We start from the raw sequence: 22,078 nt of genomic DNA on the forward strand, positions 1-22,078 counted from the left end.
CCACTTTTTCATTCCCACATCCCAATAGCCTTGACAAGTATCATCTGATAGAATTTATATTCTTCCACAACTGAAGTCTACAGGAATTAATAATTTGACACAAATACATTAACTCAGGATAGCGGAGAAGGTGCTGGATTTAAGGCCCAGTGCTCAACGTACCATTCTCCTTCCAAGCTATTTCTGGACAACACTTTCAGAAATGAGCTATAAATCAGAAAGGAAATGAACTCTGAGTCACCTCATAACTGATCCAAAATGCCTCAATTCAGTGCCACCACACCCTCCAACTTAGAGTGACCGAGGGCCAGGAAATCTCATAGATCTTGTGTCTTTCAAGCTGAAACAGTGAATTTCTGCTTGGAACTGCAGAGAACTACCCTTCCCCTCTCTTCCTAACCCTCAAGATGTAGGAAGTGCCCTTTCCTTCTGCTATATTCTCCGGGAAGGGAGTAGACTCTCCTTGCGTGGCCATTATTTTGTTTTTCTATTATTAACTCATGTTAATTTATTTTTTCTTTGTAATTGTACAGTCTAATGAATTTTGACAAATGTATAATTCCGTGTAACCATTACCCCTGTCAAGATCTAGAATATTTCCATCACCTGAGAACTTTCCCTAATGCCCCTTCCCAGTCAATTCCTGTGTACCCCTCACAGAGGCAATAACGGCACTGATTTACATCTGCACAGAATAGTTTTGCCTGTACTAGAATTTCATAAAAACAGAGTTATCTAATATGTACTTTTTGTGTGTCTGGCTTCCTTCACTCAGCATATTTTTGAGATTCCTTCGTGTTATTGCATGTATTGGTACTTTGTTCCTTTTTATTGCTGAGTAGTATTACATTATATGAATATACCACTATTGTTTGCCCATTATCCTGTTGATGGACATTTGGGTTGTTTTCAGTTATATTCTATTAAGAATAAAGCTGCCGTAAATATACCTTAAGAAATCTTTTTGGGGACAATTGCTTTCATTCCTCTTGGGTAAATATTGAAAAGGATCATGGGCAGGTATATGTTTAACTTTGTAAAAAAATTTTTTTAAAAAAAACTGCAAAACACTTTCTTTGGATGTTGCAACATTTTACCCTCCCACCAGCAATGTATTGCTGTTCCACATCCTCAGCAAAAGTTGCTATGATCAATCTTTTTAACATTAGCCAATTTAGTGGGTATGTAGTGGTATCTCATTGTGGTTTTACTCTACATTTCCTTGATGACTAATTGCATTGATGACTTTTTCATATTTTAATAGGCCATTCATATATTTTCCTTCGTGAAGAATTTGTGAAGTGTATTTTATTTTATTTTATTTTTTATTTTTTAACATTATGGGTGTTTGTATGCTGCATTTTTGCTAAATTCACTTCTTAGTTCTAAGTAGTTGTTTTAAAGTTTCCGTAGGATTTTCTATGTACAAAATCAGTTCATCTGTTAAGATTTTTTTATTTCTTCCTTTCCTATCCATATAATATTTTTCTTCCCTGATTGCACTGGTTAGGATCTCTAGTACAATGTTGAATAGAAATAGTGAGAGATCCTTGCCTTATTCCTGATTTGAGTGGAGAAATGCTTAGTCTTTCTTCATTAAGACTGATATTATCTCTAGCTTTTTAATGGGTGAGTTTTATCAGATTGAGAAAGCTTGCTTCAACTCCTTCTTTTCTACAAGCTTTTATGGTGAATTGGTGTTGAATTTGTCAAATGCTTTACTTAATCTGATGATTGAGATGATTATATGATTTTCCCTTTATTCTGTCAGCATGATGAACTACATTGATTAATTTTCTAATAATAAACCAATGTGGCATTCCTGCTATAAACTCTACTTTTGTGATTATTGATTTTATATTTTACATGTATAAAATACAAATGTGTATCTATATCATATATACTACATATATATGTATATACATATACACTTATATCTTCTATAGATTTATGTACTTATATATTTAATCTATTTTTTGTTTTCTAAAATAAGAATTTAAATCAATAAATTTCACACTAACCACTGGTTTATCTGTATCCCACACAAATTTTTGGTTTGGTTTTCATTATCATTTAATTTGAGATATTTTCAAACTTTCCTCATGAGTTCTTTGACCAATTTAGAAACACGCTGTTTAATTTCAAAATATTTGGGGATATTCTAAATGTCTTCTAGTTGTTGATTTCTAGTGTAATTCTGTTGTAGTCAGTAAGGTTTCAATCTTTTGGCATGTACCAGTAGTTATTTTATGGTTCAGCATACTATCCAACTTGGTGAATGTTCTGTGTACTCTGGAAAAGAATCCTTACTGTGAAGTTGTTAGATGAAGTGTTCTATAAATATCAACTTGGCTACGTTGGTTGGTAGTTTTGTTCAAATCATACAAACACACATATATGCTCTGTGTTCCTTGTGATAGTGTTATCTTATACTTTACTTCTACAAATGTTATAAATCTCAAATTATTATTAATATTTTTATTTTAGTTGTCTTTTAAAGAAGTTAAGAAATTAGGGGGAAGAGAGTAGTTATGGTTACCCAAATACTTATTTTTTTGGCTTTCTATCTTCCTTCATGTGGATCTGTGTTTCCACCTGATATCATTTCCCTTTGGTGTAAAGCACTACCTTTAAAACTTCTGGTTAAGTGTCTGACTTTTGTTTTGTTTTGTTTGAGGAAGATGAGCCCTGAGCTAACTGCTGCCAATCCTCCTCTTTTTCTGAGGAAGACTGGCCCTGAGCTAACATCCATGCCCATCTTCCTCTACCTTTTTATATGTGGGATGCCTACCACAGCATGGCTTGCCAAGCGGTGCCATGTCTGCACCCAGGATCCGAACCGGTGAACCCCGGGCCACCAAAGCGGAATGTATGCACTTAACCGCCAGGCCACTGGGCCAGCCCCTGAATTTTGTTTTTTAAAGTCAGTACTTCACCTTAATTTCTGAAGGATATTTTCATTGAGTAAAGAATTCTAGGTTGATCTTTCTTTCAGTACCATTCTTTTCTCCTCCAGATAAAGATATTTTCTATCTTTGGCTTTGAGAAACTTGACTGTGGTGTATCTACATGTTATTTTCTGTATGTTTATCCTACTTGGGGTTTACAGATATTCCTAGATTTGTTGGTTGATATTTTTCATCAGGTTTGGAAAACTTTCGATCATTACGTCTTCAAATATTTTTCTCTCCACTCTCTCCATACTCTTTTTCTTACACTCCAACTAAACGTTGTTCTATCATTTGATTTTTCCCATAAGTATCTGAGGCTAAGTTCACTCCTTAAGTGTTTTCTTCTTTGTGCTTCAGTTTAAATCATTTCCAGAGCCCTGTCATAAAATTCAGTGATTTTTCTCCCCCAGTCTCCAATCTGCTAATAAGTCCACCCAGTGAATTTTTCCTTTTAGGTAATGTATTTTGAGGACAAATGCTTTCATTAGTTATTTTTAAAATTTCTATTTCTCTGCTGAGATTTTCCACCTGTTGACTCATTAAAGTTCTTTTCTTTTAAATCATCTAACATTTGTAAGAGTCTTTCGATACTTTTTCTAATAATTCAAATATCTGTCATCTCCGAGTCTGTTTTCTTGACTGTTTTCTCCTGATTATGGTTTACATTTTCCTGCCTTTTCATTTTTTAATCAAGTTTCATTCTTTGTTGGACATTGTGAATGCTACTTCATTGAGAGTCTGGATCTTATTGTTTTCTTTTAGAGCTAGTTAATTTTTTTTTCTGGAAGGCAGTAAATTGATTAGAAGATGGGTTTTATCCTGCCAAAGGCTTTGTTAAGGCAGGATAAGAGTACCCTTCCCATAAGGCTAAAGTAGCCATTCCTAATACATGGCCTGTCTGGCGTCTCAACCAAACATCTTATATGTTCATTGAGCTCTGTCTTCTAGGAACGTTGGGAATTCCAACATCTCCCAAATCTACACTACTTTCAGAATATCCCTTCAGCTAAGAGCCTTCAGAAACACTATTTTCTGCCAGAACGGGCAGAGCCTCACCTATACATGCATAGTCAGCTGTATACTCAGAGAAACCTGCGTTCAGATTTCTGAAATTCCTTCTCTGCACATCCTCCTACACTCTTCTAACCTACCCTGCAAGTTTCCACACTCCACCAACTTTGAAATCTATCTCCTTTGTCCAGTAAGGCAGCTGTTTTCTGTATGGGCTCCTCTTCCATGTGTTATCACTTGGAAAGTGTCCCCACACAGAAAAGCCAGGGGGAATATGGAGCTCATTTTGTTTATTTCCCTTCTCTTAAGGAACACAGACCTGTGCTATCTGTTTTCCAATGCCTGGAAAAAGTTGCTTCAAACATTTCAACTAGTTTTATACTTGTTAATGGAGGAAAGATAAAGTCTGATAATTTCTCTTTTCTAGATGGATCTATAAGACCATTACTAAAGGTTGAAAACTCTTCTTATCCTAAGTAGAGGGAATTTTCTCTTGCTCTCTCTCTCTCTCTCTCTTGCTCTTTCTCTCTCTCATACACACACACACTTCAACAGATACTTTTAAATACCTAAAACCCTCCAATGTCTGAAATTTAGGACCTACACATTTCCAATCATGATTAAAGTACACATACACACACCCCCAAAAACATACTGATGTCAACACGTCTTGCTTTGTTTTAGGAAGACAAACAAAAAGCGAGAAACCAAAGCAGACCTGAAAAGGTGGCTTCATATGGCATGGACTACAGAAGTTTGTCCACCTGGATTGCCCACCAGTCTAAATTTGTTCCTGTGCATGATTATCAGTTCTGCACACATGAATCTCTGGGCACCTTTAGAGTGACATTTAGCCCATTCATTTAGTGAAAATGTAACTTCTTTGAAGATCAGAATCTCCTACAGCTAGGATGATCGTGTAATTTATTATTCAAACTGGGAAGTTTTGACTGTTTTAATAAATATGCAAGGACAAGAGTCAGACACCATGACTGGGACATATGGTCACCTGCTTATATTGTATACATGAGGAAATAGCCATAGAATGGTCTCCTACCTGGAGCTATGGAGTCAAGAAAGGAAGATGGTTCTAATGTTCCTTTAAACTACTTGTAGTCAGCCTGCTATGGGAAAGTCTGTTATTCACTTTTTCTCCTTGAAGAAATAGAGGTCTGAGGAGGCGTACCGATCCCCTAGTTTCAAGTGGCCAGTTCTCACTTTCCTCTCCTTTAGTCTTGAAAGACCACCTCACTCTAAATGCAGCAATCAGCATTGCGTATATCCTGTGTGTGTGTGTGAGGGGATAAGGAGAGGGAAAGAGAGGAGAGCGAGAGGGAGAAAACATCTTTTGCCATTTTTTCTTGATAGGTACATTAAATTGCTTTCATCTTTTCTGTCAAAAGTTGGAGAAGTGGCTTTCAGGTCCTATTCAGACCAATTACATCATCTGCTGTATTGTCTTCATTAAGGGCCCTTGTGCGATGCATCAAAGTAAAAATCTTTCTTTATTAAAGCTTGTTTATCTCATTGTGATTAGCGGGAATACTAATCAGCCAAAGAAGAAATGAAAGGAAAGATGATTCAAAGATTAAAATAGTTTGTTAAAGAGAACAGCTTTATCCTAGTCCTTGAAAAATATTCTATCCATATCCTTTGAAAAAGGTTTGCAGCACAAAGCATCCTCAGTCCCCTTCTCTTTAGTCCCTTGATTCTATTTAATAGTTGTTCTAGAACATTTTACAGTCATTCGGCCTGATTTCCATTGATTTCTCTAACTGTGTTCAGAAAATATGATCACAAAATGTTCTCATGCCGTTGGGGTATCAAGGTTAAAGTATAATGATGTTCTGGCAAAATAAAAACCTATCTGTCCTATAGTCCTGGCCAGATAGGGAACATTTTTAAAGGAGAAATGAACAAATGTCTTCTCTATTGTTTCTTCTTATTTAGATGGATACGAAACAGGTAATGTTCTCGGTATGGGTAATGTGAGTAAATGATGATATATAATTGGCAGACGTCTCGCAGCACCTTCATTGGTCTGATGTCATCCACGCATAAGTGGGCAGGAGGATGGAAAAAACAGCAACGCTGATGCAGGTTGGGCCGGGGGGTAGCATTTAATACCACAACCAAAATGCATTACAGTGATAAGAACAGGCACTCCTGGAACTTCCAGAGGTCCGCAGCAGACGTTAGTTTGCAGAGTAGATATTAAGATCTGCATCTCCTTAAATTCTAGTACTAGACAGCTGTGTGAATACTAATCAGAGCGTAGATCATCATAGCTTTATTAAGATAGTTTATGAAGATTCTGAAGTTAAAATTTAAACTTTCAGCAATGGAACAGAGTGGTTTAAAAAAATCTATTCAGTTAGCATATTAATTATTATCTAAGAAGGTTACTCACTTGACCTAAATCAGATACAAATTAGAAGAAGCTGGAGGACTGCTCAGAACCAGGAGGTAAAAGAGGAGAGACAACCAAGACTAGGACCAATACTTCCTTTAGCTTCTGCTAGTTAAATTTTTCACCTGTACCTTGTTGAGGAGAATTGGTATGAAATACCAGTGACCATTGCAGTTGATGGCAACTTCATCCTTCTAACACCCGTTGACGTCAAAACCTTGGAGTCATCATTGACTCTTACATTTTATATCCAATCCACCAGGAAATGCTGTTGGCTCTACCTTCAAATAGATCCAGAATCTGAACAATTCTTACTACGACCACTGCTGCTGCTCTACCCTGGCCACCATCATTTCTCAACCAGATTACTGCAACAGTCTCCTAAGTGACCTCTCTGTTTTCCAATCCTTACTTCCCTCCAGCCTAGTTTCAACACAACAGCCGGAGAAATCATTTTAAAAATAAGGTTGATCTTGTCACTCATTTGCTCACAACTTTGCAATGGTTCCTCATTTCACTGAAAAAAAAAAAAAAACCTCTAAAGTTCTCATAATGGTATACATGGTCTATACATACTAGTGCAGAACCACCAGCATCAACCAGTCAATAATCCTACCATATAGCCCAGTAACCAGGTCCATACTTATGCACAAGACAGAATAGACTACTTCCTACTTCCAACATCTAAATGATATGACTATGGAGTCAGAATGTCCCCTCACTTAAAAAGCCTCCTCTTGCTGATGATATTAATGATATTATGATTAATGATATTAATGATAATATCTGTGATTGTTTGAATGCTAACTCACGGGCAGGCTCTGTATTCAGTAAGGACTCTTCACTAATTATCTCCTGTAAATTTTCATAACAAGCACATAGGTTTATTCTGGTTTTACAGATTACGCAGTTAAGGACTAGAAATTATTTAAGAAATTTCCAAAACCCAAAAAAAGAATAACCAAAGTAACAAAGTTACTTCAATCATCTCAGCATACTATAACTTTATACATCCAAGGTTTCTTGGAACCACTTTTAGAATATGGGCAAAGAAATAGAAATCAAGACAGGACATGGCTGAACCCGAACTAAAACAAAGTCAGAAGACAAAGTGCTAGACTGAGATGGAGTGGCAACTAAGTAGACAGATGTAGCTGAATAATATTTAGAAATGGGAAAAAAATCCTCTCTCTTTTATCCAGGACAAGATGACAAATAAGTTTTATCTCATGTGTGAACTCCATCTGATTGATGGTAACTGCCCGGAGTGTTGTGATGAAAGAGATTCTAAGGCTCTCCTTGGGCTCAGCTAGAAAGTATTAGGAAGATTTTGACATGTCTAATTTGGGCATAGAATAGGGAATGGCAACATATATGCTATGCGTCTGCTATCTCTTGGCAAGGGGACCAAGAAGAAACGGGGAGTAACAGTCACCAAATGCTTGCTTTGCATCAGGTGCTTCATACACATTCTCTTAATAAATTCCCATGGATCCAAAGAGTTAACATTATAATCTACATTTTACAGATGAGGGAAATCATTCTCCGGCAAAATTTGCAGGAGGAAAAGAAATGATGCCTGCAATAGAGGTAAGGGGAGGCAGTGTGCAAACCGCCAGTCCTACATATGGGAAGGTTGTGTGTTGGCTATTATCATTCATGAAGAAACTACGTACACTAATTTCTTCCTATCCCATTGCTTCCACTGTTTCCAACCCTTCTTGTATTTAAGATTCACAAATATTCTACAGTGTAAATTGTCTCATTCTTTAAGATGTGCCATTATGCTAATTATAACCTCTTTATAAATGGTGAATAAATTTTCCCTTTGAAAAATTGTTTTAGAATTTAAAAGAAAGTTTATCTGAACTCTCTGATTACCTCTCCTAGACCACAAAGAGAATATTTTAGAACAATCAAAAGGAAAACGTGGTAGCCCAAGAGGAGAGAACTCATCAGCAGTCTCAGCTACCCAGATAGCTCCTGATGACTCGATTTGCATCTTGATTAGCACTCTCTCCCTCTGGGCCTTAGCTTTCCTGACTGGGGGTTGGACCAGTCCCTCTAAGGTCTATCTTGACTCCCAAATGTTGCCGTTTCTACGAGTTCAAATGCAACTTTTACTAGAAAGAGTCAGAGAGGCTTTACCATGAATAGGAAATAATGTTGGTTGGAAATAAAGAAACTGGCTATAAGTAAGGCACCATATAGATTTGAGAGGAATTCAAAGTTGCATCAAGTATAAATTTGCTCTAAACTTATGAATAATAAAGATACTTAAGTAACTAAAACACAGAGCAGAAAGTAAGAAGAATCATAGGAGTTATACAGATAAGTTGCTACGGGAGGTAAGCAGAAGGGAATACTGGGGCCATGGAAGTGGTAAAAGAAGTCTCATGGCTAGAACCTTGTGAGCAGGCCTTCAAAAATAAGGAAGACTTGGCCACATAGGGGAGAGTGTGAAGAGGAAGATGATCCAGGCAGCCGGTCCGCCCTGAGCAAACGCAAGGAGGTGGGCAAGTACAGAATATAAATGGAGAAGAGTAAACATTCGTCTTGGCTGGGCTGAGTGGTCCCTGAAAGGGAATAGTAGTAAATGACAGTGGAAAATAGTACAGAATCTTCAGTGCCAAACAAAGGAGTTAAAGACTTTATTTCCTAAATTAAATCTTTTTGAGCAGGAGAGTAAAAATCTTTGCCATCTGTCAGATTAATCTGGCAGCAAAATGTAAGGTGAATTGGACTGAGAAGATCCTGGGGATGAGGTCAATTAGGAACTACTTCAATGTCGAACCAAGAACGAAATGCCTCGATTAGCATCATTACAGTGAGAACAGAGGAAGTGGGGCACAGGCAAAAACTAATAATAATCATAATGGTGGCTCATATCTGTTGGGTGTTTACTGTGCACCCTGCATTGTTCTGAGAAAAAGTAAATAACTCATTTATCCTCACAGGTAAGTTCTGTCTTTCAGAGTTACAGATACAGGAACTGAGGCACAGAAAGGTTAAAAATTGCCTAAGGTCATCCATTAACAGATTCAACCTCTGGTTTCAGAACCATTTCTTAATCATTCTGGTACACCGCTTCCCTGCAGAAATAAGATTACATGACACGGCCATTGACTGATAATGAGAGGCTGGGAAGAAAAAAGAATCAAAGTTGATGCTGAGATTCCAAGCCTGGTTGTGGAGAAGATGGAGAAGCAGTTGTAGAAAGATGGAGGAGAAAAAAGGTGGGCAGGTTTGGGAGAAAAATTATGAGTTTAGGGCCTGTTCCTTTGATATGGCAGCCATGAATGAAGGTAAATCGCAATACCAAAAACAAAAATGGAGGCCAGGAATTTGAGGGAGAGATTGGGGGGTGGTGATACAAACCGTTGTGGGTGAGAGTTGATGCCATGACATTTCTGAGGCAGGGACTGTGGTGAGAGGAGCCTAAGGTCAGGTCCTGGTGGAACATTTAAATGGAAAAGAAGAGGACAGCAAGAGAAGGATTTAAAACCCAACATTGTCCACAGAGGAAGGGAATGAGCCTGGAGAGCACAAGCTGTGGAAACTAAAGAAAGAAAAATGGCTCCCAAAGGAACAAATGAAGGTGTCAGTGGAACTAGAGAGGAGAGAGCGGTGTGTGACGCCACCTAGGAAGGTCCGTTCCACTGAGTTTGATGTTTCATAGCGATCACAATGAAGCAATGTCATTTCCACAGGGACGTAACTCATGATCAAGGACACGGAGAAAACCTGATTTGTCGTTGAATGCGACTCATGCTAAAGAAGCATAAATGAGCAAATCATTGCCTGATTCTGATTCTTTCAGGGAGCCACTGCTTATATATGTAAAAAATAAAATACGTAGGAAAGTAGGATATGTAATAAGTAAAATAAACATTCCCACCTTACCTATACCATTTGCTCAATTCTTTGGAAATGCATTACTAAATGACCAACTCTACTGATCAAATGGCTAGTCCAGGACCTTAATTATTAAACAAAGCATGCTGTGGACTTCTCAGCCCCACCCGCCATTGCATACACTGTTTCTCCCCACACAAAATACTCAAGAAATTCATCACTGAATTTAGTACAGGAAAAGAGTTCCCACCACGTCCCCATTGTGTGATGGCCAATTGTGCCACGGGAAGGTGTGTGGCTTCGTGCCAGGTAAGTCAAGGATATGGACTCCACAGTCCCCCACGTCTCCCTGACCAGTCAAGCTGACTCAGCCCGAGGCCTCTCAGCTTTCGACCGCAAGACCTGACTTCAGCTGAACCAGCGATTAGCCGTGATGTGTCCTCAGAGAAGGACACAGCACAGGAGTCTATTTTGAAGGAATGGAGAACCACATCTACAGCTCCAATTTTCCCTCATTCTCAGAGGTAACCACAATATTTGTGAGAACAGGCAGTGACCACCCTGTAACAACCCATCAGGAGTCCGTATTTATGCCGTTACCACACCATTTTCTTTTTTGTTTATTTTATTGCTTTCTGTTTGTTTGGCTGTCAATAACAATGCCTAGGAGTACAATGACATGGTGGCCTCAAATGCTGGAAGGAAGGAGAAATGTCAGTGATTCAGAGTTAGAGAGATTCACAGTAGGAAACTGAAATAAATGCCAGTTGCATGACCCTCCCCTGTGTGTCAGTGTCCCCGTTCCCCTGCTGCCCTCTCAAGTCTGTGTCTGGCTGGCAGAATTCAGCGCAGGGAGGAGCAAAGTTGCCATTTGATAGAACACATTTAATTCCCAGCAGGGAAAATTAACCGTCTCCACAATCTTACTCTTGATGTAAATATATCGTAGATTTAATTCCAAATCACCTACTAATTTGCTTTAAATTGGCCTAATAATAATTATTGCTTAAAGTTATGGCAGTGAAACAGCTTCTGCTTTTTGAAAAGCTCATTTTGACAGCAGGTGCTTTTTATGCCACTGTAATTTTTCCTATAAAGATCATTGTCACTTCATTGTAAATGGCAGGTACTTGGAGGGTATTTTGGCTCCTGATGATGGTTTGATTGATTATTGAGGTTCCAATTCCACTATGCTAAAGAGTCTGCTCTGTTGGGATTTCCAAAAGGCATCATCAAAGTTCTTAACATTAGCTCACATTGGTTCACTCTGTCACAAACTGTCAGCCATGAGGTAATGTTTTTTATAAAACACAAGGACAATTATCTTTTCCTTTTGGGTCAAGAAATTTAAAAACTAAACAAAACTTTTGCATGTGGCTTCAAATAATATGTTTCTTCAGCTTCTAACTCAACCAGATATGCTTTGAAGAAAACTAATTTAGGCGAAGTGTTTTGTTTGAAGGATATTATTATATTTAAAGAGGAACAGGAGTTCTCTAGATTTTAAGAAAAAAAATGATGATGGTAATACATCCAAGACTTCATGTTTTAAAAAGTAATACCTATCTTCTTAGAAACCCAATTTTCTCCAAACTATATGATAAACATAAAGGTGAGCAGATGTGGTTGCTTACCCATGAAACTCATGCAATCTTTAGGTCAGAGACTATAGCTACATGTCGCTCTACATTTGTTTTCCATCAGAGAGAGGGATGTTGAATACATCAATCGCAGGAACATTCTGTCCTCTTTGGGAGCTTAAACCAACAGAAGAAAGACAAATACAATTGCCTCTGTCCCAGCCCTCCTCCCCCTCTAACTTCTTACAGACATGCAGCTGCATGATCCTTGGCAAGCCCCCCAACTTCTCCATGCCGCAACTGCCTCATCATGAAATGACACTGACAGCATGACCTGAGCTTGTGCAAATCAAATGATATAATCCACGTTAAGTTCTCAGAAGAGTTACTGCCAATAGGAAGCAATCAAGTACTATAGGATATTTTATGTTCATTTTTAAAGAACTGCACATTTATATTGGGCTTCTCCTCAGGGTCAGGCATTCTACTGAATGAAAGAATGAAATACAATCTCTCTCTTCTAAGACTGAGGTGCAGCAGACTACAGCCTGTGGCGGCATGTTTTTGCTCGGCCCCCAAGCTAAGAATCAATTTTCTGTTTTCAAAAGGTTGTAGTGTAAATAAGGAATAATATGCAACAAAGACCTGTAGAGCCCTCAAACTCTGAAATATTTACTCTCTGGTCCTTTACAGAATGAATTTGCCAAGTGCAGCTCTGGCGGTGCTCTCAGTTAGTGAGGGAACCTAGTGAGTACTACTGTGAGAGCTCCACAAGGTTCAGAATGTCCCGGTGAGCGAGCACCAGGCTGTTAATCTTACCAGGGACAGTGGGGAGAAAGCCACAGAAGGCTTTGCAGAAGGGGTTATATTTGAACCAGGACGTGGAGACTTGCAGAGTAGGTAAGATCTCACCAGCCTGAGAAAGGAAAGCACTAATGTACGGGGAAAAACATGATCAAAACACTAGGACGGTGTGTTCCAGGAATATGTTTAATCTAGTGTGGTTGTTTACTGGATGCTATGTGGTAGCAGGGGGTGGGGGAGGGGAGGACTGATGCCCACAAATGAGCACCGAAAGAGCCATAATGTGAAGGGCCTTAGAGGCTCTGAAAGTGGTTAGACTTTTGAAGTTAAAAAGTTATCTCCAAAGATTTTTAAGCAGGAGTGTGACAAAATTAGACTAGAGATTCAGAACAATAATTCAGGCAACAGTACAAAAAATAAATTGTAAAGAAATTTTGGTTTGGGGCCAAGATGGAATAACAGGAACCAGATTCAGCCTTCTGACTGAAAACTGAAAAAAACTAGACAAAATATATGAAACAAGGTTTTTAGACATTGACAACAGGCAGTCTGAGACAATGACTCCAGAGAGGGGGGAAAAAACTGAGCCCTGATTGCCCAGATTCCTGTGTGGAGAGAATTTGCAGGCCTCAGCACAGGAGGGGAAATATATAGCATAATGAGGAGAAAAGTCAGTCAACAGAAACAGACTGAGAAATGATAAAGATTAAGAATTGGTAGCCAAGTGCATTAAAAGTTATAACTATATTCTAAATGTCCAAATGTCAAAGTGATGTTTGAGCATGTTAAGTAGAGATATAAAAGATATTTTTTAAAACACTTAAATGGAACTTCTAGGGACAAAAAAAAAAATGTCTAAGATGAAAACTACACTGGATTGGATTAACAGAAGATTAGACAGTACTGAAAAAAGTACCAATGAATCTGAAAACACAGTAATAGGAACTGCCCAAAACGATACACAGAGGAAAAAAAAAGCCCCCAGCCTAAAACTGAAATGGGTGTTAGTGAGCTGTGGGGAACATCAAGCTTTCTAATATACATGAAGTGAGTCCCTGAAAGAAAGACAAAAGAGATTGGACAGAAAAATATTTGAAGAAATAATGGACAAAATTTTCCAAACTGAATATACACTATAAACCCACAGATTCAAGGAGGTAAATGAAACCCAAGCACAAGAAACACGCACATAATAACACTAAATTTCATCATAATCCAATTGGTTAAAAACCAGTGATGAATAGAAAATCTTAAAAGAAGCTAGGACAGGGAGCAGGCAAAAATAATTGTGCTGACATTCGGCATTGGCGGCCTGGCGTTCACTGGCTCGGATCCCCCGTGTGGACCTACGCACTGCTCATCAAGCCGTGATGTGGTAGGTGTCCCACATATAAAGCAGAGGAAGGTGGGCATGGATGTTAGCTCAGGGCCAATCTTCCTCAGCAAAAAGAGGAGGATTGGCGACAGATGTTAGCTCAGGGCTAATCTTCCTCAAAAAACTTAAAAAATAAAAATAATTATGCTGAGTGAAAGAAGTCAGAAAAAGAAAGAACATTCCACTTACATCAAATTCTAGGAAATACAAACTGATCTATAGTGGTGGAAAGGAGATCAGTGACTGCCTGGAACGGAGGTCTGTGGGGAGTGGAGAGAGGGAGAGATGACAGAGGAGCACACGGACTCTTTTGAGGATGAAGAGCATGTCCGTTAGCTTATTGTGGTGATGGTTTCAAAACTCCTCAAACTATGTACTTTAAATGTATACAGTTTATTGTATGTCAGTTACACTTCAGTAAACCTGAATAAACTGAGGTTCAGGATTGAGACACAGAGGCAGGGGTTCATCTAGGAGATAATGACAACAGACGAGAAGAAATGATTAAGACCAGAGTTAGAGAGGTGACTTTGGGAGTGAAGAGAATAAACAGCTGTGAGATATCCATCTGAGGTTGGAAGGAAATTTGGGAACCAGGTGCGTGGTGTAACTATCAATAGTGTTGAAGGACCGAGGAGGAGCATCTGACTGAAAGGTCAGATGAGTTCTAAACATGTCCTAGGGGGCATCTAACTACAAAATGAAGAAGTAGCTGCATATGTAGTGCTTGATTTTAGGAGAGAGATCTTGGTTGGAGATACAGATTTTGGAATTATAAGGATTTACAGTGGAAAATTGAGGCTATGGGAATGGATGCGAATGCCCAGGGAGAGTCTTTAGATTAAGAAAAAAGAGAGAAAGTAGAGCCTTGGGGAATCCCACCATTAAGGGATGAGCAATAGGCTCTGTTCTCTGAGGGTCTCCGTGCTCTTTTTATCATTTTATACTCTAATCTGAATTTTCCGTTCAGGTCAGATGAAAATAAACCACCAGCATCTTCAGCAACAAGAGATTCATTTCTCTCTAGGCACTGACAAGATGTGTGCTTACCACTTCAATTCAGCCTTGGATCAAAACAAGAACTGTTTCATCAGGTTCTCAAGTGCCATACAAAATACATACCACTTTTCAGGGTACACTTTGTACCTACATTTTGCTATGCTGGGTGAGAGAGACAGCAGAGCACTGGGAGACGCAGGAACGGAAAGTAGACTGGAGTGAATCTTAGAAGAGGCTTCATTATCCTGGCAAATATTTCTGTAGCTCCCATCACGGTGTACTGAAAGGAGATGTTAATAAATAGGAAAAATATACAATTAATTCTCCTTAAGATAATAGAAGAAGCATTTTCCACTCCAAACTCCTCTCTGTTTACCAAGAAAAAACAAGGGGGTTGAATTGAAAGCTGTTCTTCATTGAGCAAGCAGATAGAGATGATCTCCTTTCAGCTAAAACACAACCCCTAGGCTACCACCACTTCCTTCCCCCTCCCAGCCTGGCCCCAGCTGCTGTGTGGGCTCAGAGAGAACAAAACTATTCACACAACCACTGTCTCCAATGGCAAAAATTTATATTTTTGCTTTCTAAGAAAAAATTCCAAAGAACCAAAGCCTCTGTATTCTTTGCTCTGTTCAATTAATTCAAACCTTTCAGCCCTGGAGGCACCAAAAACTAGTGGAACATAAAATAAGGAGCTACAGCAGAAGAATATTTTTCCTGGATATCTCTACAAGCTGGAGGGCATCTACACTGTATTTTGACTTTGGGAGAGAAAAAAAAAGATCGCAGTCAGACAAGGCTGCCTCTTGTTCTCTGACATTTAATTCGATCCTTTATTTTTTTTCCACCTTCCTTATGTAGATCAAATTCAAACTCACTAAACTGTAATTTATCAAACACACTCCACTGCAGATACAAAGATGGAGTCAAGTATTGAAGAAAGCTCGAAGTTGTGTTTTTGTGTTTGTATTCATGAGTCACACCCTGGACTGCAAACTCTCCCTTCCATCTGGTAAATTCAGAAGTCTGTGTTTCTAGGGTGGGTACAAGCAGACAAGACAATAAAGCTTCAGATAGATGGAATCGAAAAAAATAATTCTAAATTTCACTGCACAAGTATGTAGCTAGGACTCCCACAAGGACTACCTTCTATAGGAAGATGAACTCCTCTTGTGCTTGTTGCAAAGCAACTGTTAACTGCAATTTTGCATGGCATGGATGGAAGTCACGGCATGGTAAAACCATCAGCCTCATAAAAAGATGCGTTACTTGCTAACACAAGCAGATACTAACATCATTTACTTTGTTTTTAATTATCTGAGATACACTGTATCCAAGAAAAATGATTTAACTGAATATCCGGAGGACAAAGTTAGATCTAAAGAGCAGAACAAGGCCAGTTGGAGCGCAAGGTCCAACCCCAGGTACAGAAGGGGTGAGTGAGTTAATCTCAAGTCTCTTGAAGGTTTGTTGGTCAATGTCTTAACTTAATACATTCATCAGACCTTTTATTCAAGCAGGCTTTTTTGAGTTTTGAAAGTTTTAATAGCTTTCTTTCATTGCCTCTGGCATTGTTTTCTTTCCTCTGTATCCTCTTTCCTACTTCTAGCTTTCATCTATTTCGAAAGAATTAACAGTACTTGGACCTCTTACATGATGATCCTCAAAGAGATTCTGCACTCAGTTTAGTTTAAAATACAACATGAGAGGTAGAGAAATATAAGTCTAGAACAACAGCTATTTTAAGAATAACAACATTTAACCCCAAAAATGAAATAAGTCAAAAGAAAAAGCCCCCTGAGGAAATATATGACAATAACTCATAAAAAGTAATTAAAACATTCCTGGTATACTCCAAAGTGGCCAGAAGAATTTAATTACAAACTTCATAGTTACATTATGAAGATTTACACCAAGGCTAGAAGCAAGAAGTGACCAAGCTGGGTAGGACTTAATCACAGAGCATCTTAACTATGTCTCTCTCAGGGAACTACTAGTCTCCTCTCTCACAGAAGCATTTTTCACCATTTCTGAATAACATTCATATAAACTTTTGCTCTGTAAAGCTCACAAATGACAATGATGGGAAATGGTAAGGATGTTATATTCAGATCTTCTGTAAGAAAAGGTAATAGGAGCATCCACATCTAGAATGGTCAGCAGCCATCAAAACACCAACCAGAATATACATCCATCCAGTAAGACACGTTCCATCAGTTTCCATGAACAAGGTGGGCAGCTTCTAATACAATGACATTTAAGATTCTCCATAAGGCCTCATCTGCCCTAGAATAACTAACGGCCTACCAACTTAGAGTGCTGCTTATCTCTGATCAAGCCTAAGATTTGAGTCATTAGAAACAAGAGTAGATTAAACAACAAAGACAACGTTGTTTTCAGAAGGCTTCTTTTGCCATGTAAGCGCTACTTAGGAGCAGAGGAGATGAGTCTTATGCTCTATGTGAGATCCTGACCCTGAGGATACTTTTGGCTGTAAGTAGGAAAAAACACAGATGCAACTGTCTTAATCAATTAGAAAATTTATGATCTCACATATAAAGAAGTACAAATATAGGAGAGCCCTAGACATGTACTGTGGTAAAATGAGAAATATATTTGGTCTTTGTCCCTGGTTCCTGGCACAGAGCTCCTAAAGACCTTAGAATTTCCTGAGTGAGAGGAGTGCCTTTGGTTATTCATAATGAACCCCTTTCAATCACAGCTGAGTTTACGCTAATGATATGACTTAGGGTGTGGCCCTTAGTAGCCTCATGATGGGGCTGGTCCCCAGAAAGACCAAGTGACTAGAGTGTTGGAACTTTCAGACCTACCCACCAACCTCTGGGACCAGATGGGAGGCTAGAGATCAAGCCCCATAAAATCTCTTGAACAATAAGATTTGATGAGCTCTGGGTTGGTGAATACATCAAGGAGCTAGGAGTGTGGCACGCCCAGAAGAGAACAGAAGTTCTGTGAACGCCCACCCCCCATACCTTGACCTACGTATCTCTCCTATTTGTCTGTTCCTGAACTGTACCATTTGTAATAAACTCATAATAGTAAGAAAGAACTTTCCTGAGTTCTGTTAGCCATTTTAGCAAATTAATGAACCTGAGGAGGGGATTGCGGGAACACCCTGGTTTATAACCAGATGGTCAGAAGTCCTGGTGGCCTGGAACTTGTGATTGGCATCTAAAGTGGAGGTAGTCTTGTGGGACTGAGCCCTTAACCTTTGGGTCCGTGCTTACTCCTGGTGGGAAGTATCAAAACTTAACTGAATTGTAGGATACCCACTTGGTGTCCAGATAGTGGGAGAATTGGTTGGTGTGAGGAAAACCCCCTACACATTTGGTGTCAGAAGTGTTGTGAGTAGAAACAGATCATAATACATACCAAGCTGGGTTCTAGTTCAGGGCTTGGCAACTACAACCCATAAGCCAGATTTGGCCTATTGCTTTTTTTTTGATAAATAAAGTTTTAATGGAATGCAGCCTTGGCTGTTCACACATGTATTGTCTATGGCTGCTTTTGTGCTGCAAGAGACAGATGAGTAGTTGTGACACAGATCATATGGCCATAAAGCCTAAAATATTTATTATCTGGCCCTTTACGTAAAAAAGGTGGCTAACCCCTGCTCTATCTCCAGCTCCCTATAATTCACTAGGGTCTGCTCTCTTCCATGTATTGGCTCTATGTTCAGACTCTAGGCCTGACCCAAGTCAAAAAGATAGCTGTTCCAGGTATCATATCCAAGTATGACAAAATTCCCTGGCAGACAAAAAAAAGCCATATTTTTCTTGTGTCTTTTGTAAGAATAAGGAAGCTTTTCCTAGAAGCCCATAGAATACTTTTATTTATGTAACATTGGCCTAAAACATATCAGAAGCCAATGCCTGACCAATCACCAGGAAGCAAAGTGGAACTGCCATGACTGCCTTAGACCAATCAGAATCCACTCTCTGGGACTGGGGATGAGCCAGCCTCTCCTGAAGCACATGGCCACGGCCACAGGAAAGAGAGTGGATTTCCAAATCAAATCAGGACTCTTTTAGCACAGAAGATGGCAAGGGGAATGAATGTTGGCTACTACTAAAGGGATGACTTATAGGAAAGCTGAGAAAGGATCTAAGCTTGACCTAAACCCATAGGGGAAAATACTAACAAGAAAGATACAGGAGGGAATGAAGAAGATTCCAGAGAGGAACTAGTGAGGGAACACACGCCACCCATTTAGAAGTTTTCTACAACTAGCCTGCCGGCATCCAAAACACTGAATGCCTTACTGTCCACACGTAAGATATAGACTCCTTGAAAGAGTGGCAACAAGAAAAGAACTAAGAATGCCCTTCTCCTGAGGAAAACTCTCTGGAGTACTTCTCTGGCCATGGGTGCTTAATAACTATGTGACACAATATTTGATGCAAGTCATCAATGCAGATTCAAATGACTTCTAAAAACTATTGTTAGAAAAGAGTTCACAAGGTATCCTTTCCAGCCATCACTTATCAATAAATACTTGTTACATAGAATGTGTTAAAATATAAAATTACAAGAGCATAAACAAGTAAGATGTGTAGCTCAGATTTTTACCTTCACAAGAAGACTTTTCACAGTTTCAATATGGGAAAATAGTTTTTAAACATTTCTCGTGTATGGCTCCTCTCTGACACATGAGAGTACATGGCAAGAGGTTTAAGGAAGGGCAAGTCTGGACAGACCGCAGTGGATTCTTTCAGTTGAACAGTTTCATGGGTTCTGACCTTCAATAACGTGTATATTTGATACCATCCACTTAGCACTCAAACATACATTGTTATATCTTATTAACGGGGTCACTAAATTACAAGTTGACAGATTGGGTGTCCCTGCCCCATAGTAGGTTACTGTTTCCTCCTGATAAACCTTGCCCATAATAGTGCACAGCACAAATCAAATAAAGAACTCTACCTTAGCAATGCACACTTTTAAAATGATTTGTGTTCCAAAATTTTATTTGTAAACTTGAACTTGAAAGTCAAGTCAATATTTCCCCTTCAAACAAATGTTAGGTCTCTAGACTAGTTCATAAAAGATTCTTTAACAAATAATGCAGCTAATTCAGTTTATCTTTACAATGAAAAGCAGCAGAGAACTGTACTAACAGAAGACTGCAAAGATCACTTTAGAAGTTCATGATTTTAAATCACAAAGAGCGCCTTGAAAAGTAAAAGCAGTCAGTAGCCAACACGGCAAGGAGCCCTTCCACGGTTAAAAGCATTACAACAGGGAACATAGGTCCTAGCCCAAAATGCCACCCTATTTCACAATCACCAGCATCCAAAAAATTCTTTATCTGGCTTTTTGTGTGTCAGCACATGCTGAAAAATTCACACCAGCACGCTAGCAATTTTCATCTAAAGGACAGTGATACCAATTCCAATAAATTAATATTTTCATTTTATTTGACTCATTTGCCAAGAAAAACTTGACATACCAGTTGCATTGGATAAATGGAAAGATAGCACAGGGAGGGGGAAGTGGAGCAAGATGAAGAACATTGTACAATCTTTCAATTAGTGATAATATTTTTCAAAGTATTGTTACACCACTTAAAATATATCAAGTATAAGTACTTGAGTTTACACTGCTTTCAGGTCTTATTTCCAAAGTCTTTTGTTAAAAGGAATCTCCCTTAAACTTAGGATCAAATCCCATAACCATCGAACCCACTGTTCTCTTTTCTTTGCATAAATACCTATTACAGATGCAGAAAAGGTTTTGAGTCCATCCTGTGCTTCTGTTTAGCAACTAGAAACTAATTCTTAGAGTAAAATTCAAGTCATCATGCTTGCTTGCTCCCTGCAGCTTTTTTTATAATCAGCATAATTAGTCAAAGGTGGCTAAATGAGGAAATCATGTCATTAGCTTCCCAGGAATAGCCCTGGGAAGCCTTGCAGTGTTTCTCACTAATGGAGAAAGCAGTAATTGTGTAAACCTTGCTCCTCAGTTGGACTCAAAGCAGAGAGTTAATTTCCAATATACAGATTCCTTATGCTCTAAGACTAGGCCAGGGTTGATTCCTTATTCACCAATACGTTTACTTGAAGCACACAAAATTACGGTCTAGGTGATATTTTGTCTGAGTTCAAATTCTTCATAATCATCAGATTTAAGGCAATAAAAAAAGTGTTTGGTGACTATTTGAAAAATAAAGGATGTATTGTTCTGTAAAAGTGATGCCTGCTCATAAAGAAATCAAGTAATAAAAGAGAATTTTAAAAATCCCCTCAATCTCCTAAATTACCATTGATGTTTGGTTGAGAACTTTCTAGACATCTCTCTACAAATATAGACAAATAAAAGATAGGCAGATAGATTGAGATCAGCAGCCTGCTGCTGGCTCTGGCCTTTGCCACCACGTGCATGTCTGCAACCAGGCCCTGCCACTACACAGGCACGTCCTTTCCCTCTAAGATCAGGAATAAGAGAAGGGTGTCCACTCTCGCCACTTCTTTTCAACACAGTACTAGAAGTCTTAGCCAGAGGAATTAGACAAGAAAAAGAAAGAAAAGGCATCCAAATCAGAAAGGAAGAGGTAAAATTGTATCTGTCTGCTGATGACATAATCTTGTATATAGAAAATTCTAAAGACTCCAGCAAAAAGCTGCTAGAACTAGCAAACAAATTCAGTGAAGTTTCAGGATACAAAATCAGCATACAAAAATAAGTTGTGTTAATCTATTAACAATGAACTATCTGAAAAAGAAATTTTAAAAAACCAATAACATTTACAATGGTATCAAAAACAACAAAATAGGAATAAATTTAACCAAGGAAATGAATGATCTATACACCAAAAACTACAAGACATTGATGAAAGAAACTAAAGAAGACACAAATAAATGGAAAAATATTCCATGTTCATGGATTAGAATTAATATTGTTAAAATGTCTGTACTATCCAAAGCCATCTGTAGATTCAATGCAATCTCTATCAAAATTCCAAAGGCATTTTTCACAGAAATAGAATACACAACTCTAAAATTTGTATGGAACCACAAAATACCCCAAATAGCCAAAGCAATCTTGAGAAAGAAGAACAAAGCTGGAGACA

General features: G+C 38.6%; 1 long non-coding RNA gene across 1 annotated transcript in view; it reads right to left on the minus strand.

Annotated features, from left to right (window-relative positions):
• LOC139077800 (uncharacterized) overlaps positions 1-15,267 on the minus strand; it is a 28,290-nt gene extending 13,023 nt beyond the window's left edge. The window contains exon 1 of the long non-coding RNA XR_011530315.1: positions 15,137-15,267. This is a non-coding gene — a long non-coding RNA (uncharacterized lncRNA). The remainder of the gene's footprint in view (positions 1-15,136) is intronic.
• Positions 15,268-22,078: the final 6,811 nt, after the last annotated feature.

This window comes from Equus przewalskii, chromosome 20 (genome assembly GCF_037783145.1).
Source record: "Equus przewalskii isolate Varuska chromosome 20, EquPr2, whole genome shotgun sequence".
NCBI lineage: Eukaryota > Metazoa > Chordata > Mammalia > Perissodactyla > Equidae > Equus > Equus przewalskii.